Source organism: Aptenodytes forsteri, unplaced genomic scaffold, assembly GCF_000699145.1.
Source record: "Aptenodytes forsteri isolate BGI_AS27 unplaced genomic scaffold, ASM69914v1 Scaffold53, whole genome shotgun sequence".
Taxonomy (NCBI): domain Eukaryota; kingdom Metazoa; phylum Chordata; class Aves; order Sphenisciformes; family Spheniscidae; genus Aptenodytes; species Aptenodytes forsteri.
In genome coordinates this window covers 2,868,488-2,878,648 of record NW_008795909.1, presented here as the reverse complement: position 1 = coordinate 2,878,648, position 10,161 = coordinate 2,868,488, and the positions used below count along the sequence as shown (strand labels likewise).

Sequence of the window (10,161 nt, the reverse complement as noted above, 5' to 3'; positions counted from 1 at the left end):
GGAGAGGGCTCTGAGCATCTTGATCTATTTAAAGATTCCCCTCCCCACGGGGGGGGGGGTTGGACTAGATGACCTTTAGAGGTCCCTTCCAATCCAAACCATTCTATGATAAGATTAAAATTACTACATTTGCACTGTGGCTATGAACCAATGGGCTAGGCTGGCGGTTGGCATCTCCCAACCGTTCGCTAGGACAACAAAGTCCTTGGGATAGAAATTTTCCACTGCAAATGTGTGCCGCACCTGCACAACAAAAACCAACCCCGCTCAAGGCCTGGGACACAAACCATGAATAACTCTTCGGTCCAAAGTTTTGATGAGGAGCAAAGTGCACAAAACCAAACATCCTACCAAGAAATCACAGTGGATGTGACCGCTGCCGTTGTGCAAACTGGAACTAATCATGCTGGTACTACTGGAGTGACTTTGGTGTAAAATTGATTTGAAAGAAAAATCAGAGGTAGGAAACTAAACCCGTCTGGGATCCCTTGACTCCAGCATACTCCCCAGATGGCTGTCACTTAAACCCAGGACAAACCTGGCCCGAGCTATTTAACCCAGTGCTGCTGCCCATCAGAGGTCCATGTGGCTGCACAGATGTGTCGTAAAAGGCTTGAAATTGAGATGTGCCACACAGGTTAATAACTTTAAACACGGCAAAATATTATTTGAAGCCGTACCACTTAAAAAATGCGTGCCACAGTGACAGAACTGGCAAGAAAGCGTTGAGATTTGATAATCATAGCTACCACTTTAAAAACCCTCAATCAGTGTGCTCCACCGCGTTACGTACTCGATGCAGTTACGTACTCGATGCACGCTGGCACATGGCAGGAGCTACGGAGCGGCAACACGACTCCCACGACGTAACGCGATGGAAGACAGTTTTCTGAGGGGCAAACGGTACCAAGGTATGGCATCGGTGACCTCGGTGGCTCCGGCACGGGCACCGCTGCCTCCTCGCGCCGCTCTCTGACACCCATCGCTGCCTGAGCTCCTCCCGTCATCTTCCCACCTCGCTTCAAAATACAATTTCAAAACTTTTTCAGCTAGACACGCTAAACCCAGGATGTAGATTTTCCAATTAGTCTCTGTTTAAACATCTGTTGGTAGACTGCATTTAACATTAGTTATTTGAGCAAAGCGCAATTTGATTAGGCTGTCTGAAACGGAGCCAAAGTCTGCAAAATAATAGCTCAATTAAATTTTGTTTTGCTTTCATTTGTCTTATACTTTCCTGAGTGTGATACAGTTGCATATAATCAAGTAAACTAATTCCTTTCAAAATGAGAGATTTCGGTGCCTTCTCCATCTCCCCTCAAAGTTTATTTAATAATCTCTTCCATCTTCTCCATGCTTCATCGAACTTCATCCTGACACAAAGTACCTTTCTTTCTTGTGCCTTCAGTCTACTTTAATTTTCTAGGCTTTCAATGACTTGAGACTATGCACCATTAATCTTACACCTTAAATAGATCAGTAATTTATATCAGGCAGATTACACTTATGAGGAAAATAAAAACATTTCAGCAACGCAACAGCCTTCCCTTTGCACACACCACAAAATATTTTGCCAACCTGACGACACAGCTGTAAAACTGTCAAGCTCCGAAGCCACGTCCAAGCAGCATTTCCAATTGTTTCCCCGGGTTTAGTTTCTCCTTATTTTGTTACGTTGCACTTGTTGCCCTGTAACTTCAGTATTAGCTCCAGAGATTTAAACACGAGGCAAACAGCTGCTCTCCTCCACTCAAGCAAGCTAGATCAAAATGCCTTCTCTCTTTCTCTCCTGCCTCTTTTTTTTTTTTTTCCTTTCTTTTTAAACAAATTGCTGTAACGCAAGTATTTCTGGCAAAGTTGACGGTTTTAGGGCAAAATTCTGCTCTGTGATCATCACTGCCGATTCCTCCAGTGCATACTCCTCTCGGCCGGTGCACGAGGAACACCAGAGCTTCCCCGCGCTGACTAAAGAAACTTTGCCTTGAGGATTAAAAAAAATAAATAAATAAAAAAAGTCACAGTAACTCAGCTGCTATGTAGATGTGTATATGAATTAAATTTAAACATTAAACATTGAAACATTAACTTCTTTCACACTTCTGTTAAAAGAGAAAAAAAGAAAGAAGCATGCATTCTCTGAGAGAAGAGATTTCTTTTATCGGAGGAGATTTTTGATACATAGTACTTTTTCTTTAGTGTTTTTTTTAACATATTTGTTGCAAAGTGTGAACACAAAGGGACAAGCTGAAATAGGTATCTGGCAGGCTCTTCCCCAGCACGTGCTGCTGAAAGCCACAAGTACTACTGCAGTTGTTAAAAATCTGTTCTTTTGATGCAGAAAGGCGAGGGACTCCTCCAGCACCGGTCCGGCTCTGCCCTGCCCGGCCACAGGCAGTACTTTAAAACACTCCTGCAACAAAACAGCCTTAAAAGTCAGAGGCAGCTACAGTCCGGGGAAGTTCAAAATGGGATATGTCCTATTTAAAATGTAGAGAGCTACTAAATATGACAACCATCTGATGTATGAAAATTATTCACAACCAAAAACAGACAGTCTGGAAATAGCTGGGATGACTTCATTTAGACAGAATTACCCAAATCTGTTTCTAATATACACAGTACACATAATAAATTTTTACAATATGACAAGGAAAACAAACTTAATAAAAGTTCCTGATCTTTTGTTACACAAGCAAGCTATAGCCATGATATGTTTATAATATTTTGCCCATGATATCACAGCTAAGTAACAAAAGCTAAGCAACACAAAAAACAGTTACTAGGTATGACTTCACCTCGCGACTCCCGTAACGACGTCGCTGCGCGCATCGCCCCAGCGTCCCACCTTCCCCAGCCTACATCCCGCGCTCGACTAGCACTCGCCGTGTCGCTTTTGACTAATAGTTTCCTTTTCTCCTTCTCCCAGGCACCCTTTGACTTGGGAAGCTGCGGATCTCTATGACGAGAGTTTGTTTTTTGACGACGACACCAGGACTCATCTGAACGGTAAGAGATTTTTAGCCTGTTTCCTTCACTCCTGGTTATTTGACAAGTGCTTGAAAACCCTGTTATAAACAATCTCTGTAGGAAAACAGATGATGTCTTACGATCACAGAAGGTAATTTTTTCAAGAACCCAACTTTCTGAGCATTTCCCAGATGCACCGCGTCAATCTTCCTGCGTTTGACTATCTCAGCTGGTTTTCCAGCCCGGGCGTTTCGCCAGGCGGGCCGGACTGCCCCTCATTGTCACTTCTGTTCGATGGCACTTGCACCCACTGCTGTTATTCCAGGCTTCAGGAAATTTTCTAACCACTGGACAGGCTCCAGCGTTGCGCACTAATAAGTTGCAGATTGCAGCACTCGAAGTGTGTGTGTGCACGCGTGTGTCAGAACAGGGCCACGGTTTGGGGGGGGGGGGGCGGGGAAACAGTAGTTCAAAAATGCTGCCTACTCAAATTGACAGAAAAGTGACCCCTGCACTTCATCAGAAATTCCTGCAGACTGACAAAATAAAGGAGTTTGCTTTTATCACACACAGTAAGACTCATATGGAAAAATGGAAACACTACATCACTCGACCTTAGGTTGCCCCCTTTTCAACCACAGATGAATATTATGTATAAAAATTGTAAATCAATTTGAGATGAATTAAAGGAGATTCTCTTTTTCTGTACTAAAGGTAATACCTTTTAATCTCTGTATTTATTTTGTAATGTCAAGAAAATGAGAAAGACTTAATTTCCGTAATGAATTTTGTTACTCTTAAGTCTATTTAGCATCTCTGCGTGGTGTTCACTTAATTTCCTACACTGTGCTTGCATCAGGAAATAATGAGCAAGCATCACTTACCCAACACTGAGTCACAAATATTTGCCTACATTAACACAGCATTAAAAGCCATTTTAAACAACTTAAGGAAATTGTGCTAGCCTTTGAACTGTGATTCACTACTATGAGAAATTAAGAAACTTTTCCTCTTCTGAAGGCAAAAATCAGCTGCCGCAACCTCCTTGTAATATCATTAGGTCCTAGAGCAAACTTTCCTCTTACAGATCCCCACACAATAGATTTCCTTGCTTAATGAAACTACTTCTGAAATTTTCCTACGCTCAATGTTGGGTACTTTGAAATTTCAATCTTTTCACATCCTTGAACTCTCATCAACATTTTTTTCCAGACTGTGTCAATAAAATTGATTACTTGCAGTTCTGAACTCTGTTCTGCACATGGAAATAAAACAATTTGTTTTAAAGTATTTTCTGAAGAAAGCAGAACTTGGCAATCATATCTACAAGATCAAAAAAAAAAAAAAAGGAGAAAAGAAGGACAAGCCAAGCAAGCCAGCCTTCCTCACAAAAAGCCAAACAAAAAGAAATCTCTCCAGCAAACAAAAGAGAAGCAACATCCTGATTTTATCACGGCAGCAACACGAGCTAAATTCCTGACATACACATCATCAACCTCACCGTTGTTCTCCTGATTGATATATCTCCCCGTCGGATGTGAACGATCTTTGCGGATCATAAATATGTTCATTAATTTGTTATCAATTCTAGCTCGCTGTACTTAAACCGCCCCGTACCATGACTCAAGGGTGCCTCGACAGCGCTGGTGTAATCACATACGTAAGGACCCCTGACTACCCGGTTGTTGAGATGCCTCATACCTACAACCGATCTGTTGCTTTTACAAGTTTAATCTCGGTATTAAGGAGCTGATTGTGGAACCATGTCGCTATAACATCTTCAACCCAGCTGTACATCATATAAACCGCTATAGGAGGGGGCAGTCTCCCATGATTCCTAGCAGCAGTGCATACCTTTAACTCCCTAATCTGTAATACTACAAAATACCGCTCTCATTTCTTCCCAAGCACAAGTGGACTACCAGCAAGTGTCCAACAGTGTTATTCCTAATTACCTTTTTTTCACTCTTGATCCTGTGGCGCTCATAATTAGTTACCTGGGGCTGCAATCCAATTTGAAGTGATGACAAGAAAGTGATCCATGAAAAAGTAATAAGTTAAATCCAATTTCAGCCTTCCTCTAATTAAATGCACATGGAACTAATGACTCAAACCCTACCATTTCAGTGATAATGGTAATTAGCAAGGTGGGAGTCACTCTCTTTTTTCAACACTGTAGGTGTAAACCACAAGGTAAAATGGCAGGAGCACTCTTAATTACATGTGTCATTTTGTCAGCAATTTACACATTTCTGACCAGTCAGGAAGGTTTCATTTGTCTTCCCCTTCCCCAGGGTGGGTAACACACGGCTGGACTCGGGCACAGCCAGCCCCACGGCCCCGCTCCCAACCTGGTCAGAAATCACTTTTTTTTTAAAAAACGACTCTCTAAATGTTTAATGTCAAAGCAGAAAACCTGCTAGAAAATTATACTCGGGGTGCTCTAACAAGACACAGGGCTGGAAATGAGGGATGCTGTTTCTACTTTCAGTTTTGCCCCTCAGGACCGACTTCTTTCCAACATGCAGATGTCAAACTCCCAAGTACGGCGGCGGGAGCCCCGCGCCTGAATGCCACTGAAGATCTGCAGCTCTCTGACCTTGGGCGAGTCACTTAATCTCTCTCTGCCGGGGTTTACATGGCTATAAAATGAGAATAATCATATTTGCTGACAGTACCTCACACTGCCAGCTCTCCCAATATATTGGTATTTTCCTAGAAGCCACGGTTTTTTGGGATCGTGTAATTACAGGACAATCATAGACTTCTTTCAAGAAAAACAACTGCACTTATCACCTTTCTGCTCAGTCTGAAAAGCTGGAAAAACTGAATACTAAAGGTTTTAAAAAAAATATAAAAGGGCAGCAAAAAAAGGCCCACAGGTTTCACTGAAAAAAACCCCTGAGTATCAAAATTTTCAAGCTGATCGTGTAACTTTGAGGACCTGACTCAGATTTTGTTCTGTTTGTGGGGTGGATGGTATTTGCACTTCACAGGCATATTCCAAGAACTGACTAACACCTGTGATTGGGCTTAGGGATGAAAAATAAAAGAGCTACGGGTCCTTTGGTAGAAACCAGCAAAACTCAACTTTGCTTTATTTCCAAAGTCCAAAATAAAAAAATGAAGGATTCAAGTGAAATTTTCGTAAGTAAACTATTTAAACTCTGCAGAAGTGAGCTGGTGGCAAAATTCCCATTGGCTTGACTGAGGCCAAATTCAGATCAGCTCCCATGTGTAGGAGTGGAACAGAGAGATACTCATACAAATAGAATAAATACACTTGCAAATTTATTTCCCTTCCCAAATTATCTGCCGAGACATAATTTCTCTACCAGTTGTTAAATTTACCACTATGTAAAAAGGGTACACTGCGTGTAAAACCTGAGGCTACGTAACCTGGTACTTGTGTGCTCCAAGCAAAACAGAGAATACCCTTCCCCTTCACCTTTCAGTGTTTATTATGTTGTTAGCTAATGATTTCTAATTTCATAGAAAACAATAATAATTGCCCCCAACGTCAAGCTACAGTGATTTTTTCCTCTTGCCCTCTTCTATTTCTCAAGATACTGGAAAGAAATATTAAGATAATATAGCATGCAAATTAAATTCTACAAAAGCCCAGCCAAAAGGCTGCTTTAAAAAGCAGCGGTATGCAAAGGCGAGGACAGCTCTGTCCTCTCAGCCTCCCCCAGTCTCACCCCGAAAATCTAAACCAAACCCAAATTCTTTTCTTGGCCGTGACTTAAAGGGAAGATTTATTTTCTGTTTTGTCAACCAAAAACAAAAGTTTCCATGTTAGTAATTTCATTGTTTCTTCTCTCCAAACACACGCAGGTTAACTATCATATAACAAATCTCATTTAATCACATAAAAAAGTCAAGTGATGGGTTTCGATTGCAAGATACTGACTTGGACGTCCTAGACCCGTTTTCAGTCCAGTATCCAACTTTCAGCTCAATGCAACACACAACATTTACGTCTTTAAAAAAAATTGTATTTTTAGTATTGCCAAAACACACATGCACTTTTACTTTCTTGGGAGAAAATGTGTCTCTTGATTTGTTTCCAATCTGTGTGCTTTTGCCAGCAACTAAAATGCTTGAAGAACCAAAATGAATAATCGTTAAGAGCATCAGCAATTAAAGCTGCAAATTTTAATCAATAATACAAAGATATGTTTATCTTGGCCAGGAAAAATGTGCACATTTTGAAAATCCTAAGCATACCTGACCTGTTAAATTATTTGTTTCACAGACTCAAGGAAATCCAATGTCTATGGCAAATATATTATCAAACATGCTTTAGGTCTTTTTCACTTCCAGTAATTTTTGTGGGGCTGATATTTTTTATATTCTTTCCCCAACTGCTGGTTACTAAATTCATTCCTTAACTTGCAATTTTCTTTTTTTGTGTGTCATCAGGCTGTGAAACCGGAGGTCACTGCCAAATATAAAGCACGGCAGTGTGAGATAGGCTCAAAATGTGAGTCATCGTGTATTCGGAGATTTATTTTTTTTCAACTATCAGCAGAGCACATCTCCACTCCTGTGTCCAAGTTCTTATGCACTAAATATCTCAAAATTTGCTAAAAGCAGGTCTCCAGGTAGAGTTATCAAGGTCAAGAGACCCCAAAGACACCGCTGGAGCCCATTGTCATGTAAACGCTATTGAAGGCACCATGCCCCAGCGCGGCCACGGGATGCCGGGATATATTTAAGTACCGTGGCTATTTGATCAGTGAATAAAGAAGGAATATAGGAAACTATACACGAGGCGATAACAGATTAGCTACACAGCGTAGACTAGATTAATTTTCCGCATCTGTTTGTGGCAGTGGGGTTTACGCGACAAAGCCTGCCAGCCAGCATTGAAGTGCTGAGCCCCAGACCGAGGGAGCTCTTCCAGCCCCGCGTGGGACCACGCCAGCCCCCCCTCCTGGGACAGGCAGGGCCATGGAGCATCTTATTAGGAGAACCAGCACCCCGGGCGAACCCCTTCCCGCTGTTTCATGCAAACACAGCTCCCCAGCACTCGTGCTAGGGAGCTTTTCGCCAGTGCCCTCGCCGCGCACAGCAGAGATAAGCAATGCCTATGGTATTCTTGTTATGCACATAGTCTGTTTGTCGGGAAAAAAATAGGTAACTGCTAACCACTGTGGCTATCCAATGAGACATCTATATTTATAAACTAAGTGCAAAGAAGACTCGGTTCGTTATTTAAGCAAACTTTTCAAAAATGGGCGCATTTCCACCACCCTCGACATTTATTCTATGTACTGTCAGCGACGGGTATTGCCTCGTCAGTGCGGCGCCATCCACTTCAGGGGGTGTGGGTGCTTGCGTGGGTGCAGTTTTACTCAAAAATTCTACCCCCAGCGCCACCATTTCCTTTCAGCAACAGATTTTCATTGCAGGGATGCACTCGGGGTCTGTTACATTCAAGAGGACTTCCAGTATGTTTAAGACCGCAAAAGCACCGGGAGTGAGGAGGGGCAAAAAAAAAAAAAAGACTGGGCAGTCATTTGAATCAGTGAGTGACAGGCTGGGCCAGCTCTCTGTATACATTAATAAATTAGAATTTTAATTGTGTCTCTGCCTGCAGGAGCTGCTCCAGTACTTTAATACATACCAACAATTGGCTATGTTATGGAATCCGCGATGTGGCCTTCACTGTTGACCTCTGCAACACAATTCCCAGTCTGACTACGGAAACTGTTTGGTTTGATCCTTTCAACTTATTTGAATCCTGACAAATAAGCTCACAGCTGAAAGGTCAACACAGTCATATTTCATCCTCTGGAGCTATTCTTAAGACATCTGCACAACAAAGCACTTCTTTTAGTACCTGACACTGGACCTAGCCAGCACAATCTCTCATTAAAAATGTCCCCAGTGGAAGAGTCTATTAAAAGGCATATGGATCAGCTATAGATTTACCAAATAAAATATTTTTGAAAGCGTTAATGTAACGCTTTGGATTATGGCGCTCTACACTGCCAATAAAATGTATATTTGCCCAATGACAAAATGCTTCATATTTTCCAAAAGAATAATAGCTCGGCTATAAAGTGCAAGGTGTTGTCCAGCAGCCTGAGCACGGTGGTGGGAGCCAGGAACTCATGAATCTTAATCCTACCTCTAAACCCAATTCCCTCTGTGATCCTAAGCAAGTCACTTAACCTGCTTCCCTCAGTTTCCCAGTCCAGAACTGGGATAATGCTACTTACTTATCAGACTTTCCTTCTGGGGATGTTTTGGAGATTAGTATTTGTAAAATGCTTTGAAGATGAAATCACTGCACGAAAGCTAGAAGTTGTCCACGCTGGGCCAAGGGCTGCAGCTAATAGCTATTCCTCGCTCAGGCAAAACTCCCCTTGAAATCCCCGTCAGCTTTATTTGGGTAAGAACTGCAGGATCGGGTCCTCTCACTTTACTGTCAAGGCCTTTAGTGATGTTGGCTTTACCTTCCATATTCTACTACATATTTAAAGAGTCTAGGATCCGTATTTTTGGAGGAAAATAATCTGAAGCACATATAAAAGGCAAGAGAAGCAGCAATGCTGTCAGGGAACTCACGGTGATAGTATATCAAACTAAAAAAAAAATTAGAAAGAGCAAAACAGACATGAGTTTGACAACGTGCTATGACAACAAGCGGGGAAAAAAAAAAAAAGGAAAGAATTTGGGGCTACAGAGGCTGAAGCATCAGATATAGAAGAGCGAGATAAGATAAATGTCCCAGCTACAGGGCTTTGTGCGACTGCAGCTGAACTGCTGTATTCAGTACCTTATTATCAAAAATACAGTGACATGCTGCAATTGCAAAGAGAGCAATAATAAAAGCAATAACCAGCTGCAAACCAGCAAAGCGGTCAAGGGTCTAGAAGTGCCGGTTTACGAAATACATAAAGAACTAGATACATATAATTTGCCAAAACTGGCAAGTACATGTTGGTATCTCAGATGTTTGAGGAGTGTGAACACGAGGCAAGGCAAGGGACTGACTCAGTATTTATACAAGCAGTATTACTTGGAGCAAGAGGATGGAATTAAAGTGGAAAGTTCCTGAGTGTGTGCTTTGTTATGGAAAACCGTCTGAAGGAAAATAATAGCAGTCCCACCACCACTTGGAATTTCTAACACTAGAATAGCAAAAAAAAAAAAAAGGGAAAAATGCAAGACCTAATAGGT

At 41.8% G+C, this 10,161-nt stretch overlaps 1 protein-coding gene across 1 annotated transcript in view; it reads right to left on the bottom strand.

Moving 5' to 3' along the window:
* The window catches only part of FOXP1 (forkhead box P1), a 230,729-nt gene that overhangs the window by 103,825 nt on the left and 116,743 nt on the right, over positions 1–10,161 (bottom strand). The window lies entirely within an intron of this gene.